This window comes from Myotis lucifugus, unplaced genomic scaffold (genome assembly GCF_000147115.1).
Source record: "Myotis lucifugus unplaced genomic scaffold, Myoluc2.0 scaffold_32, whole genome shotgun sequence".
NCBI classification, from domain to species: Eukaryota; Metazoa; Chordata; class Mammalia; order Chiroptera; family Vespertilionidae; genus Myotis; species Myotis lucifugus.
In genome coordinates this window covers 2,299,029-2,316,374 of record NW_005871080.1, presented here as the reverse complement: position 1 = coordinate 2,316,374, position 17,346 = coordinate 2,299,029, and positions in this window count along the sequence as shown.

Sequence of the window (17,346 nt, the reverse complement as noted above, 5' to 3'; positions counted from 1 at the left end):
GGACACAAACAATAGGGTTGTGAATGCCTAGGGGGGTGGGGGCAGGCTAGAAGGGGGTCAATGGGGGAAAAAGGTGGACATATGTAATACTTTCACTAATAAAGATTTTTAAAAAAAGAGTGAGTGGAAGTAGAATGAGAGATACAGACACTGTAGCTGTTAAGAGATGGGGTAGATGAAGATGAACTAGTAGAGATGACCAAGGAGTGGTTTACAGAATAGGAGGAAAATAGGAGAGTGCTATGTCCTGAAAAGAAGTGAGGAAGGCATTAAAGTGGTTAGCAGTGATGTCCTTGTATTCAGCCTAAAATAAAACCAGTTACGTTGATACACCTCCTTGAAATGCCTTCCTCACTAATTCAACCCAAAGTTCTAGGCTGTCAAGTTAATCGGAATCTTGAGTATGCAATTCATCATTTCTCAAGGAATAAAAGTCCATGCCTTTAAAAAAATAAGTTCTCCACTAAGCATCACCTTTAAAAAATTTCCCCTTAACTCCTGTTAGTTTTGAGTCATCAAATCTGTTCAAATTTCAATTCTGACATTGCATATATTAACTTTCCCTCACACTTGATGTCACCGAAAACTTAATAAGCTTGCCTTTTGCAAATTCATTCATTTAAGTCATTGATAAAATGGCACATTTCAGCATAAAGTCTTCTGATTTTATGAAAAGTCACAAGCTATCTATCCCTCATTATCATCTATTTAGTTAATTATATTTTATTAAATAAACAGAATTAACTTAACTATAAATCCACCTAATTGTTCTAAATATAGCATTCAAATATATTCTTTTTTCAGTAGTAAAGGCATAATACTTTTTAACTTGAAGAGATATTGAATATCAGCTAGGCAAATCTTAGAAGACAATAAAATATCTTGAAATTCTTCATTAAAATCTTTTTATATGGTGGCTTAGTTAGAGGTATTTTGCCATTATTTGTTCTTCTCATAAGCTGGTTAATTATGCTCCTCTTTCCTTAAGTATACCTAAACCATCAGTTTGGGGATCCATTACCTAAATACACCTACTCAAAGATTAATAAATGCCCTTATGCCCTGGACAGTTTGGCTCAGTGGTTACAGTGTCAGCCTGAGGACTGAAGGGTCTCAGGTCCAATTCTGGTCAAGGGCATGTACCTCGGTTGCAGGCTTGATCCCTGGCCCTGGTTGGGGTGTGTCCAGGAGGCAACCAATCAATGTGTCTCCGATCAATGTTTCTCTTTCTCTGTGTCTCCCTTTCCTTTCTACGCTCTAAAAATCAATGGAAAAAAATCCTCTGGTGAGAATTAATAAAAATTAATTAATTAATAAGTAAATAAATGCCCTTGTATACTATATCTAGAATTTTTCTTTGTTTTCTTCTGAAAATCTATCTGCTCATAACCACAATTGTCAGTGGTAGTTCTTCCTATTTCATGTATAAATACTTCCATTTCAGCCAGTGTGCTTAAATAGGTTTATAAAGATTTAGATTATCTTTCTAAATACTTTTCACATTCTGTGCTTTAATTCAATGTGTGCTAGTTACTTGTTTGTATTTTAGTATTTTCAATTTGACGTCTATCATCCCTGGATTTTGCTTTTGTCATTGTCATCTGTGAAGATTTTACTCTCTGTTTTGGTATTGTCCAATTCAACTTTCTGCAATGATAAAAATGTTCTCCATCTTTGTGGAAATAGACCTTGAAATACAGCTAAAAATGGAGACAATGCAACTAAGGATCTAAATTTTTATTTTTATTTAAATTTAAAATGTTGTGTATGCCTAGTGGCCTCGTTATTGAACAAATAACAAATCTATACTTCTTGATTTGAACAAGTACAAATCTATACTTCTTGTTCCAATTTTGAATGTAACTCCAAATGCCATTAAGTTAGTTCTGTTAAATCTTTGTGGAGATGCAATAGGACCTACTAAGCCAAAAGCCCAAGTGCTAGACAGATCACATAAATGTGTATAATTATTGTATACAATTATAGTACCTATTCCATCAAAAGGGGCCAATTGTAACTATGCTAACTAAAGCAGAATTGCCAGACCATATTTATCAGGAGAAGTGCAAATCCAAAATTGTAAATAAAATTTCCCAACTTTTAAGTGTTGACAACATATTCAAATATTTATAAAATATTACACATGTCTAATAAGACATGCCTAGAAGTTGCCTATTTGTGATAAAATGCCTAAGAGATCTTTACAATATCTTAAAAGGTGCAATGCATGTGTGCCCAACCTGATCATTGCCCTGCTCTAGATTGTTATACAATTAATAATGGGATTAGCTAATCTAAGATTCTCCATAGCCTCACCCTTTCACTTCAGAGGACTCCCACTTTATCACTTAACAATGGTTTCTAATTAATATCTCATAAGTACTATTTAAAATATTTAATATGTGAAAATTCATAAAAGCCCTTGATTCTGATAAATTTTCCCAAGATTACTGACGTTGGAGTGTTAGCAACCATGAAGGTTTAAAACTTGCTATCCCTTCATCTCTAAGTTCTAGTGCCACCTCAGAACTCAATTTCAGCAGTTTACTTGCAAAAACAACAGCAAACACACATAGAGAGGAGTTATTTTTCCTACAATGCACATGCAGAGATATCTGGGGATTTATTGTAGGTATCCCTTGGGGAAATTATCAGTAAATGAAATTAAATAAAAAGAGAAAGAGTTAAAAACTAAAGGTGTATATGACTTCACCTGCTTAATTACTATCTGCTTAATAACCTGCCTCATGCATGAGCTCTCTCAAGCATAATCCCTTAATTACTTAGCAAGCGATCATTTATCAAAACAACTTTGTTCACAGCATTGCACCAGGCACTGAGGGGGAGTGTGGGGAAATATAAATGTAGCCCCTGACCTCTAGGAGCTTAAGATGTTGAGAGAGAATCCCACATAAAAGCATTGAGGAGCATATCAGCAAGAGCAAAAGGAGGTGGTACACAGACTACTGGCTAAGAGGTTTAGTATTTCAGCTGTTTCCTATTTAACAAAATCAATGGGATTTTCTTTTAATTATAAGCAGAATGTTTGGAAAAATTGTTCCCACCAGACACTGATATCATTGCACAGTAGGAATACTTCAAGTATAAAACATGATTACATTTAGTAAAACTTTTATATACCACTTAGATCAATTGCTAAGTTAAAGCAACGTTGTTAGAGTTGTAACATGTGCTGAGTATTCTAAACTAAGTGTATATTAAGTCTCTAAATTTATTTGCTCACAATAAAATAGAGAAATTTAAGTAAAACACTTTTAAATCTTCCTTATAAGTAAGGGAGAAAAAAGTGAAGTCTCTGCTTAAAATATTTTCATACATATATCCTCTCTTTGATAAAATGCCATTTTGATATACAATTTATTTGCTTTTGTTCAGGACAACTTCACTGAGCCTGTTTTCTCATAAAAAGGAAACAAAAGAAAAAATAATCTCTAATGCACTATCCTAAAGTTGGTACTTAAATTCACCTCAGAATAAATCTGTGTATGAGTGTCATGGGTCAAAGGTGTCTTTATGCTGGAAAGGAACCAAACAGAGTATCACTTGAAATATCTCTAGCTTTGGTTAAATGTAATGGCAGGAACAAAGATCAAAATGTAGAAAGCTCTGCAAATGCTAGTAACACCTACACTTAATTCAAATTGCTCACTTATTCCAAATAATGTATGGAAGTGTATGGAACTTAACAAGGGGTGCAGCCACATGTCATTCTACTAAACGCTTACTAGTAACTTAAAATAGGACAACATTTCACCAGGGTATAAGAACACCCAATAAAGCTCCGATTTCTTCCTCTTGGGACCATTATGTCTTCTTGTTTATTGAGAAAGAGCAAGTCTCAATAAACAGAATAATGATATAGCTTTGGTGACTGAATCATTACTTTCAAGATAAACTCCACTATGTTTCATTAAAAAAAAATCTACTTTTGTCAAATTTCCTGAAAATCACCAATTCCTTTACCTCCTAAATTAAAAGTTTACTTCTACTTATGTCTCTACCATAAAATGCAAGGAATTTGTCTGAATAATTAACTTGAGCTTTTATACAAGGAGGCCATTTCTTATATCTGTGGTCTTTTGCTTGATTTGTTATTTTAATATAGTTTAAATATAATTTTATTAAGGAAATTGAGGGTACAGTCAATGTTTATTATAGCACTGCACTTTAATCAGATAGACTGACCCTGTAGAAACTATTAAAATACCAACATTATTAATAACACCTTAGATTAATTCAGGCATTATTCTTTATAACCACACTTTCTTGGAAAAGTAAATGACTAGATAGCATTGCAATGTGTTAAAAAGATTTTATGATAAAATGATAACTATTTTATAGTTTCAGATCTTTTATTTTTGAGTCTTTAAGATCTTTATCTAATATCACCACTAACATAGGTTGGAAGGCACACCATAAAAGCCATCTACCAGTTCCACTAAAAAGTTTCAAAGTCCTCCTACCTCTTTTACCCACAAACCTCTTCTAAGCATGTCCTTTCATGTACATGATCTCAGGACTCCACTAAGGAGATTTGACTCGTGGGGTTTTTTAATGGGATTTGGATCTCAAACAGAATTTTGTTACCTAAATTTTTACTTTCATGATAAATTCCAGAACAATCAATAACAAATAAATACTAGTGGTGATTCTCTTGAAATGGCTCCGAAGTTTTCCTAACATTAGAGATACACCAGAAATGCATTATATTTTGTGAAACTTTCACCTAATTAGATGCTCTTTCCCTGAATTTGAGGTATAAGGCACACCAAGTTGGAATCAGATAATATGATGAGCAAATTTGGATATATATAAAAAAAGAGAAGCCAGTAAGTAGAATTTCTGAAACAATAAAAGGGTAAGACAAACCATAAATAAGCAGAAGTCTTAAATAAAATGTATTATGGGAAAGGAAAAGAAGTGAAGTGAGAAATTAATCAATTTGCAAGGACAAGAAGTTGGAACTGAAAATAACTTAAGTCATCATAAAGGTGGAAGATTAAAATAGTGAAGAATGTTCTCTTCTGAGGTAGTTCCCTGATATACTTTGCATTTTATTTCTCAAAATAACATAACTATAAAATTCGTTTTAAATTGTGTGCCAACATTTCATATGGTCTCTTAAAATAGTTTAATTTTTTTAGTTCTGTATCCATCATATAAACATTTTCAACCTGTGGTCGGCAAACTGCAGCTCGCGAGCCACATGCGGCTCTTTGGCCCCTTGAGTGTGGCTCTTCCTAAGCCTTAGGAGTACCCTAATTAAGTTAATAACAATGTACCTACCTATATAGTTTAAGTTTAAAAAATTTGGCTCTCAAAAGAAATTTCAATCGTTGTACTGTTGATACTTGGCTCTGTTGACTAATGAGTTTGCCGACCACTGAACTAACCTGAGTGGTTCTTTGCCCTGACCTGCCTTTCTTAAATTTCTTATTTCCATACATTTTAATAATTTTTGGAAACCACAAGCTTGTTATTTTTGTGAAGTGACTTTGTAATTTACACTGCATTATTGCTGATAGTGTTGTATTTCTAATGTTTCATCTACACATTTAACATTACAAATTTGAGGGCTAATAGTAAGTTTAGTTGTAACATCATTGATAAATCTCTGAAGTAATACATATATATCAAAGTGGATTTTCCTAATATTATTCCAAATGATTTTCTTCTCACTATGGGATGCTTAATCTATTGACCAAACTAAGCCATGGTAATTGTATATTCAACAGTAACCTCCAACCAAATAACTGAATTTGCTTTTGACAAACCATATTGGCACATAAACTGATACATAATAAAGGACAATATGAAAATCATTATTTCCTTCTGATTAACATTTTACTCATTGATTTTTCTAATGACTAAAACTTCTAACATTTTTGCCTGGCCAGCATGGCTCAGTGGTTGAGCCTTGACCTATGAACCAGGAGGTCATGGATATTAATTCCTTATCAGGACACAAGCTCAATCCCCAGTGGGTGTGTGAAAGAGGCAGCAGATCAATGATTCTCTCTCATCATTGATGCTTCTATCTCTCACCCTTCCTCTCTGAAATAAAAAATAAAGCTTCTAACATTTTCAGTAAACAGTGTACATAACAGAAATTTAAGCCAGTTTAGATTTCCCTAGTTCATTATAAATTTACTTTGCTAGCATTCATATGATTTAGAAAATAAACATTCATCCAATCACTTTCTTTTTCATTTATTCTTTCAACATTTAAAAAATCTTACTATATACAAGGTGCTGGAACACACAAAAAATGGTTTGCCATTTACTTTCTTTTTTCAGTGGTAGTCCTTTGTGTTTTATTAATGCTAAGGCAACAATACAAAATGTTTTTTTAAATTTAAGTATTTTTGCTTTCCCAGAAGGGTAGAATAGAATTATCACACTAAGTGTGCACCTAATTCATAATCTAAATTTTGGAAGAAGAGAGGAAGAAAAGGAAATGTAATAGCCAGACCCATCTAATCTTTTGGTCCACAAATTTTAGACTAACTCCATGCCTCTTGCTTCCAGCTATCTCTAGAAATCTAAAATTTGGGAAAATAGAAATATATTAAATAGGAAATAGGATATAGGTCTGACAGGTAGATGATAAAGGGATATTTTTTCTGAAGTTGTGTTTATACATTTAAGTAACAGAAATTAAAATATAAACCTTAAAAAGGAAGCTTAATTATCTCTTCCCTTTGCCTCTCTTCTCATTTCAAGTTCTGTCTCACTATTTCAATGTATTGTTTCAACATACTAGTAATAAAAGCAATGCAAATAAAAACACACAGAAATCACATTTTCAGCTAATAAAATTGGCATTGGTCAATAACATGTGACATTACCATGAAGAGGCTGGCATTCTGATACATTGTGATTGGGTAGAAAATATCATTTCTCCTTTATGAGAAGTCTTAAAATATATGTTCTTTTGTGCAACAATTCTATTTCTAGGAATGTTCCTTGTTATTTGACTTTTTAATAAAACATATAGATTCTAGTGCCTAAAGTAAGTAAATAATGCGTGCAAATTTTGCCTGTATTTTTGAAGAGTGAGTTTTGTGGATAAAGAGCTTTAGCTGGTGAACATGCTTTGGTATAATGAAGTTTGTTTTCTGTAGTAGTGATTGCATGCAGTAGCTTAGTCCTAGAGATGCTACTTAGCATTCATTTCTGTAATGATGGTTAGAATTTCAACAAGGAATTCCACTCATCTTACCACTAAGAGGCATAAGACAAGGAATCAAAATACTCCATGCTCACTGGTAATGATAATTGCCATCACTGGGCCAAAGAATTTCTGAAAGTTTATAGTAGCCTCATTCACAAAAGAAAAACACCCTGAAATTTCCCTCAAGTATAAATTGAACAAGTAAATTGTGGTATATTGTGGCAAGAATGGAATGCAATACACAAATAGAAACAAACTACAGTGACATAAAAATGGACAATTCTTCCAATAATTAATTTGAAGGTAAGAAGTCAGATATTCACACACAAAAACACATACTATGTTATGTATATAAACATTTTTTAAATAGGCAAACCTAATGTATGGTGTTAAAATCAAGACAGCAGTTAAGAGAGGGGTAGATAGCCAACCAATGACATAAAATTTCTACAGTTACACCAGAGAAATTCAGCCACAACATCCAATTCTCATAAATCAAATTGATATATTAAACTTTTAAGCTATATTATGGTATATGTATCTAGGGATTTGAACATACCCTGGAGGGTACACAAAAACTTTCTAAGTGACACACAGGCATATATACTCAATTTTTAGATCTTCAATAAATATACAATTCTACCAGAAAGTAACTGCAGAAGGAACATTATACAGGTTTCCTTTCACCATCCATGTACTCAAATTTGTATTATTCTATACTGGATGCAAAATAGTACTGTGTATTTTATCAAATACTTACTTATGCTCATAGAAAAAAACATGTATAGAATACTTATTGAATTCTGAAAACCCATATTCATTTTTACTTAGCTAGAATTCTGAAAAAATTTTCATTCATACCAGGTATTTAGAAGATTTAGACTATCCTCCTAGGAATATTTTGTAAGTCTACTCTAAAAATGGACTTACAACAATCATTCCTGCATTTTTGTATGTCTTCTATTTAGTGATCCATGAACTTTTCTTCTTCTTGCAATTAATGTCTACTGAACTCTGTTATTCTAGTGATATGTAACTTTAATCCAAAAATACTTAACTAGTTGAAAAAAGTGTCATGAGGAATTTTACTGCCAATAATATTATTTTTGTGTGATTAGTAACTATCTATCAAAATTTGTTATATATATACTAGAGGCCCAGTGCACAAAAATCTGTGCACTCGGGGTGGGGGGTGGTCCCTCAGCCCAGCCTGTGCCCTCTCGCAGTCTGGGACCCCTCAGGGGATGACCATTTGTTGGCTTAGGCCTGCTCCCCGGCGGATTGGGCCTAAGATGGCAATCAGACATCCCTCTGGCAGCCCAGCAGCCTTCAGGGGATGTCCACTTGCCAGCGGGGAGCAGACCTAAGTTGCAGTCAGACATCCTTAGCGCTGCTGAGGAGGCAGGAGAGGCTCCCACCACCACCGCTGTACTGGCAGCCATCAGCCTGGCTTGTGGCTGAGCAGAGCTCCCCCATGTGGGAGCACACTGACCACCAGAGGGCAGCTCCTGCATTGAGCATCTTCCCCCTGGCGGTCAGTGTGTGTCATAGTGACCAGTCATTCCCAGTCTTTCTGCTGTTAGGGTCAGTTTGCATATTACCCTTTTACTATATAGGATAGAGGCCTGGTGCATGGGTGGGGGCTGGCTGGTCTGCCCTGAAGGGTGTCCCGGATCAGGGTGGGGGTCCCGCTTGGGTGCCTGTCCAGCCTGGGTGAGGGGCTGATGGCTGTTTGCAGCTGGTCACACCCACTTCAGGCTGGGGGTCCCGCTTGGGTGCCTGGCCAGCCTGGGTGAGGGGTTGATGGCTGTTTGCAGCTGGTCACACCCACTTCAGGGTGGGGATCCCGCTTGGGTGCCTGGCCAGCCTGGGTGAGGGGTTGATGGCTGTTTTCAGGCTGGCCACATCCCCTTCAGGGTGGGGGTCCCCACTGGGGTCCCTGGCCAGTCTGGGTAAGGGGCTGAGGGTCGTTTTCAGGCTGGCCAGCAACTGAAGCTCCCAGCCTCTCCTTCTTTTCTTTTCTTTTTTTAATTCTGGGATTTATTTACCTTCTATAATTGAAACATTGTTGCCGTCACTGGTGCTCCCAGCTCTGAGGCTACGGCCAGCTGAAAGCAGGTATCTGGGGTTTGTTTCGCTTCTATAATTGAAACTTTGTTGATTTTGGGCTCAGAGCCGGGCCGCGGCAGGCAGGGAACCTTGGCTTCCTCCATCACTGGAGCAAGCAAGCCTCATGTTCGCTTCAGCTGTGTGGCAGCCGGCTGCCATCTTTGTTGGCAGTTAATTTGCATATTGCCCTGATTAGCCAATGGTAAGTGTAGTGGGAGGTATGGTTAATTACCCTTTTTGTCTTTTATTAGATAGGATTGTTCTGATAACATTCACCAACAATACTCAAAATTATAGTTAATCCAGAAGAAATTTTTAAAAGTTAGATTCCCATGATACAGAAAATAAAAAAGCTAAAATGTCAATAAAAAGCTAAATGTATTCTTTTTGGAGACATAAGAAAAGGTGCTTAATAGAATACTTTCAAACTAAATATGTAAAACATATGTTTGTATAATAGAATGAAATTCTGAAAAAGAAAGCAAAATTTTTGATAGGAAAAAAATTTATATATATTTTTTATGCCTGTCCCTGGATCCTGGCATGAATTCCTTGTAATTTCCTAAGCAATAAGAGCACTAGGAGCATCTTTTGCTCTATTGTTTGGTCTTTGACCCAAGTTCCTGACACACAGTTCTAAATTCCTTGGCATTTTAAGAGTGTCTTTTATTATAATAAAATAATTGTTTGTGGGCTCCTGGATAAGACTTGTTACCAGAAAGACCAAGCCATAGTTAGAGACCAAGCCGTAGTTAGAACCTTGGAATTTTTAGCCCAAATCCCGTTCTCCAGAGAGGAGCTAGAAATTGACTTAGTGGTAAATAATGCCTACTTGATGAAGTCTCCATAAAATTTCCAAGTACGTGGTTCAAAGAGCTCTGGGTTGTTGAACACATCTACATTCTGGGAAAGTGGAACACCATGACTCCATGCGGCCAGAAAATCCTATGCTTGGGACCTGCTGGGACCTCACCCTATGTATCTCTTTATCTGGCTGATCATCTGCATCTATATCTTTTATCAAATCCTTATCCTATATAATAAAGAGCTAATATGCTAATTAGACCAAACAGCAGAACGACCATCTGGACAACATTCAGGACAAAGCCGGGGCTGGCTGAGGCTGCGAGAGGCTGCGAGGGCAGAGCCCCTTTCACAATTTCATGCATTGGGCCTCTAGTTATATAATAAACTGCTATCCATAACTGTTTCCTTGAGTTTTGTGAACTAGTCTATCAAATAATCAAACCCAAGGGGAGATGTCATGAGAATCTCAAATTTATAGCCACAGTGGACAGAAGTTATAGATAACCTGGGACCTACTACTTGCCATAAGCACCTGAATTGGGAGGTGGCCTAGCGCAGTGATGGCGAACCTTTTGAGCTCGGCGTGTAAGCATTTTGAAAAACCCTAACTTAACTCTGGTGCCGTGTCACATATAGAAATTTTTTGATATTTGCAACCATAGTAAAACAAAGACTTATATTTTTGATATTTATTTTATATATTTAAAGGCCATTTAACAAAGAAAAATCAACCAAAAAAATGAGTTTGCGTGTCACCTCTGACATGCGTGTCATAGGTTCGCCATCACTGGCCTAGGGGCACTGAGCTCTTAACCTGTGGAGTCTGCACTAATGCCAATTAGTGTCAGAATTAAATTGAACTGAATTGAATTGAATTGCAGGGCACCCAGCTGATGTCATAGAATTGTTTGGTATGGAAACCCCCCACACACACCTCTGCTGTCAGAAGTGCTGTGGGTGCGGTGGTAGTGAGAGAGTATGGAGAAATGCATAGCAAGAAGAGTGGGTTTTTCTGACTCACTGACTAAGAACATGCTCATACACCTTAAAATTGATTTTGGTAGACATTAAATTACTAGAGTAATTAGATTCTACTGGATACATTTAAAGACCATGACAGTTTCATTTTAAATATTGATAATTACAATATGCCAGAAATTGAATTCTTTGCAAGTATTTAAACTTATGTTAAAAGTCAGATTTTGATTTAAGATGTACAAAGGGATAAAATTAAAGTTCTTTTAGAAAATTAGATGAGCAAACTTTATGAAAATAACTCCTCTGTCTATGGTCTATCATTAAATTCAGGGGAAATTACCCAGACTGTGTGACTCAGTGGTTGAGTGTTGACCCAAGAACAAAGAGGTCACTGTCCAATACCTGGTCAGGACATATATGCCTGAGTTTTGGGCTCAATCCCCATGTGAGGCATGCAGGAGGTAGCCATCGATGTTCCTTTCTCATTGATGTTTCTATCTCTATCCCTCTCCCTTCATCTCTATCTAACAATTAAAACATATTTTAAAAAAAATTTGGGGAACAGAGGTTTTCCAGGAATGTTAATAAATACTAGTTTCCTTCACAAATTTTAATCTTTTCATCAGCTTATTTCTTATTATAAGACATAATAGAAATAGAATTTCTATACAAGCTGCAAAAATTTTATGACATCATTTTCATGAAAAGATCCTCTTGACATAAGGGATCTTCTTGTTGAATGCTAGAGATAGTTTCTTTACCCAAATAAACTTTAAATTCCCTATGATAAGACTATCAGAGTTACCCAATCCATCTGTTTTCCCTTTATGACTTCCTGGTTTAGTCATAAAGACTAAATTTAGTCCTTATCACTTTAGTACAATACTTTCTAAATTTAGTCCTTATCACTTTAGTACAATACTTTCCCCCTTCTTTCACTTCATGACTTTGAATGTTCCAATTTTTTGGTCTCATATTTTAACCTAATTTAAATATCTTAGAAATGAATGGTTGCACTACATAGTGGTAAAGAACACAAATTTTGGATGTTACATGCCCCTGTTCAAACCCCAGCTTACCACCTGGAATGGTATGACCTTGGGCAAATGTAAGAAACCTGTACTTCAGTTTATTCTTTGATAAAATGGGAATAATAAGATTACCTATATCCACGTTATTATGAAAATAAAATCAATCATTCTACATAAAGCACTTAGGACAGTGCCTGAAACACAGTGCTATTTAAATGTTTGTTAAATAGTCTATAAATAATAGACAGGGAGGACTTAAGTCCTCACTGTGAGTTATGAAGATCATATACTATATTTCATGATTATGAACTGAGTGCCAGCTATTTAAGCATTCTTTTATTCTGAAAATCCCATAACATAGAAAAGGCATAAACGTTGTAATTAAAAAGTTTTTAATGAGTAGTAAGTATATATCAATGTGACAGCATTCCAACTTGAATTAAAAGTAGAAGTCAGTACTAATTAATAGAAATCTCCATCTCTAGCCAATTACTATTTTTTATGTAAATGTTGTCAGTTGTTCTTTGCCTCATGAATAATCCTGGGAAAAAGTGATAAGAAACTTAGATATTCTTCTTATTGTGCTATTTTCTAGGTAAATTAAACTTTCCATGTGTAGGTTCATTCTGGGTTTAACAAAAATAGCATTTAAAATTAATCAGCAGAGAAATTTGGGACTGACTCTGAAGTCCCACATTTGTAGCTAAAACTCCAAACTTGAGAGCAATAGATGATAAGGCCTCCAATATCTGAAAGAATGATAATAATCTACCCATGCAAAATTGATCAAAATGGACCAAATCCAGTCAGGGAGTCATGAACCCCAAAGAAAATATTAGGGAAGACTTGAAATTTAAAAATAAAATGTTTGAAGTAAATTTCTAGAAAGACAGAGAACTCAACTCTTCTCCTCTTCCTAGAAGAGGGGATGTACAGTCTTCTGTCCTCATTTAAAGCAAGTGATGGAGCCCGGTTGGTATAGCTCAGAGGTTGAGTGTCAACCCATGAACCAGGAGGTGATGGTTCAATTCCTGGTTGGAGCACATGCCCGGGTTGCGGGTTCGATCCCCAGTGTGGGGCATGCAGGAGGCAGCTGATCAGTGATTCTTTTTCATCATTGATGTTTCTATCTCTCCCTCTCCCTTCCTCTTTCTGAAATCAATAAAAACATATAAAATATTTTAAAAAATAAACCAAGTCATAGACACCCCAACAGAACTACTTGTTAGAAATAGGGTGCTTATAAGAAAGGGAGAAGCACCTCATTCCCCAGAAAGAGGCTTGTTAGAGTCCATTTGCTCCTGCCCTCTAGCTGGGATAAGGTGAGAGAACTTAAGAGGAAACTGGACTTTAGGAGCAAACAACACAGAAAAGAGGCCTGATAATCATCCTGAAAGGTCTAACCGCAGGAAGCTGTCTAGGACAGCCTGCCTGGCAGGGTGAGGAAGGAGGAATCAGAAGTTAAGTAAACTCTCTCCCACTATGTGTTAAGACAGGATGCATGAGTTTACAGTGGACCTTGTAGCAGACAGAAGGCACTTTAATGGACAAATAGAGAGTCTGGTCGGGAGAAGAGAGTGTGGCAGTGCACCATCAGGGGCGCAGGAAGACATCTAAAGACAGTGAGAGTCTCTCCAAATCCTAATCATTTACTCCGGGTTTCAAATATCTGCCATAGTTATGATGATTAAAGGCAGAAAATATAAACCAGTAGAATACCACAGGCAGCAGCAGTGAGGTACAGACCACTTGTACTTCTTTCTCTAATCTTCCCTCCTCACCTCCTGCCCCAACTCTAGGGAAGTGAGAAGATGGATTTGGGAATGGAAAAGTAGGGAAGGTGATGAAAGAATACACCTTCCCCACCACTTCATCTCACTGGCTCACAGGCTTTTTATTTTTTTTACTAGACACAGGTCATGTCTATCTAATGAGAGAGGGGAAGCTTTTAAATGGATGTGGAATGGAAATTTTAATTATACTGAAAAATTTAATAACAAAATAAAATTATTCTTATAGTCGAAAGAAATAGAGAAGTCACGGAATCTGTTTAAGATGCCATCTAAAGACAGGCATGGGATTTTTGATAGATTTTTTCTTAAATGTTTGGTGAGGAGAAAAATAAAAGAATTTCCTATTTGTACTTGCCTTGACTTCATTCTGACCAACTTACCACAAAGATAAGGTTATATAACTCGTGTCTTCGAGGCCAAAGATAATATATCTTTCCTAAATAGTTTTTAAGTTTATGATATGAAAAGTAATATAAAAGATGACTTCAACATATACCCTTTATAATATCAAAACCCATGAATCTGAGGCATTTATTCATTAAGATTTGCCTAGCAATGAAACAAGCTACCCACACAATTTCCCATTAACAATTAAACATTCTGTAATAATTCCTCCACCCACCCTCCACCCAGTTTTGCAAAGTGAAAAAAATTAGTCTTACATTAATATTCATATAAATTTCCATTGATTTAAAATCTTCTGCCATTAGATCTGCCAGTCATATGAAAAATGATCTCTTCCTGATAAAAAATTAATCACTCTATCCAGATTCTCTCATTAATTAAGCTATAAAATGAGTTTCACTTTTAGATCTTTGTTTCTTCCATTTTCTGAGGTTGTGTTCTCCATTTATATCAAAGCTGTTTATTTTTCAAATTACATTTTTCATAAAAAACATCTGTTGACACCAACGACCTGCCAGCCCAGCCAAACTTTTCTCCTCATTGGCATCAGCATTTCTCTGTCTATAAGACCCCAAATTCTAAAATCTCCTTCTCACCTCACTGCTACTAAATTCAGGCTTGGTTCTCATCACAAATTCTACCTGTTTCCTGTTTTCTTGTCTCTAAGTTATGAGTTCATACCATCTTTTATCATTCCCTTTGCTTTTTAAACAATCTCTGGCATCAATGTCAAAAATATTGCTGTGCACTCACTTCTACTGAAGAATCTCTACTATCTCAAATACTCCTTGGCAGTCCTCAGGTCTCAATAACCCTGACAGTCTACTTTCTCTGTTATGTCTCTGGAACTGCTAAGTATTCATGGGGGGAAATGACATAATTATACTCATGAGGTTCACTGCAGATTCAAGATCCCCAGTCTCACCTTGATGCTCTTTGTTGAATGGCATATGTTTATTTTATCCATCTGCTATTGGCACCAAAACAAATTTATAAGGATGGCTATACCAGACTTTGTCACAGGCCTAAGTCCCATATAAACTCTTTTATTGTTGTATTATAAGCATATGATGTCATATCCTACTTTTCCAAGAAATTCTGATTCGAATGTGAAATATATCTGCACATTTATGGGACCTCTGTTCTTTCCGCCATTCTTTGTGGGGGAATACAGCCTTCCGTCTGACCTAGTTTCCTATCTCCATCTGTAATTTTGGTTACTTCTATTTGTACTTCTTACTTAGATCTAAGACTTGCTGTATTAGCTATTTTATTTTCTTGTGCTTCTTCAGTTTCTTCTTCTTTGTTAGCATATTGATTCTCCTAAAATAAATGTTAGGTCTATGATTTCCTCAAGTTACTCTGTTGTCTTATTTTCATCATTTTGAAATCTTTACAAACTATTCTACCTTAAGAGCTTTAAATTCCCCTTCAAGTGTACCACACATCCTAGCAATCTGGTTTCCAAACTCACCAATGTAACTTAAACTAGTTCTTCAAAATTCATCAATGAAACTTAATCTCTGCATCTCCTGGCTCCTCCCAGTTTTCTGGTCTATACCTGTTTTGGGTTAAATTGTGTGCCTCCAAAATGGCGTGTTGGAGTCCTAACCTCCATAATGTAAAATTATTCGGAAATAAGTGTTTATAGAAGTAATCAAGTTTAAATGTGGGTGAACCTTAAGCTAATATGGACCGATTCCTTCTTAAAATAAGCAAGTTGGACACAGAGAAAGACATGTACAGAGAAAAGATGATGTTAAGACATACAGGGAGAAGGCAGCCATGTGACTAGGCTGATGTATCTATAAGCCAAGGAATGCCAAGAATTGTTTCACAAGCTACAAGGGGAAAGGGAGAATTCTTCCCTAGAGCCCTCAGAGGGAGCGTGGCTCTGCCAAAGACTTCATTTCAGATTTCTAGCCTCCAAATCTGTAAAACAAAAAAAGTTTTTGCTGTTTTTTTACCACCTGGTTTTTGGTACTCTGTTAGAGCAGCCTTAGGAAACTGACACAATACCTTTCTTTACCAGTCTATACTCTATACTATGAACCATCCTGCTTTGTAGCTCTCTTCTATGTGGTTTCCAAAATCATGATAACATCCTGACCCCCGCCCTAACTCTCAACTACACTCTTCATTCTCTTTTTCTTCACTCCTGAGATGTCTTCTCTGTCTTTATTTTTTTCTTCTCTCAAACTTCTCACTCTCAAACCCACTGCTTTCTAAAATTTAATCCACATTTGATTTTCTAGGTCAAATTTATCTTAGGCAGCCTTTCCTCAATATTCCAGCAAAAAAAAAAATCATTCTCTCCTTTGTATCTATAAAGTACTTTATTTTTTGTCTCTTTATTAGGATTCATATTTTATATTTCTTTCTGACTAAAGTTATATTTATTACTTATTCTAAGCCAGAGGTCAGCAAACTTTTTTCTTAAAGGGACACATAGTAAATGTTTTTGGCTTTGCCAGCCATACAGTAGTTTAGCCAACTACTCAATTCCACTGTTGAGCGAAAGGATTATAAACAATGCATAAATGGAGGCATGGTGGCATGCCAGAAAAACTTTATTTACAAAAAAAATAGACAGCTTCCCATAATTTACCAAACCCTGCTCTAAGTTATAATGCTGAAGTTATTTTTCAGTCTTTTAGCAGTGGTTCTCAACCTTCCTAATGCCTCGACCCTTTAATACAGTTCCTCATGTTGTGGTGACCCCCAATTTCATTGTTACAAATTGAACATAATTAAAGCATAGTGATTAATCACAAAAACAATATGTAATTATATATGTGTTTTCTGATGGTCTTAGGCGACCCCTGTGAAAGGGTCGTTCGACGCCCAAAGGGGTCGAGACCCACAGGTTGAGAACCGCTGACTTATAGCATTTGTCTTTCATACTGCATATGATCAATAAATGTATCTTCAATAAAACTGACGCAAATATTTTCATGTACTTACCACTTCATTACCTGCATTTTGGCATCTAAACTTTTAACAAGATGCATAAAAAAGTCCTGACTGG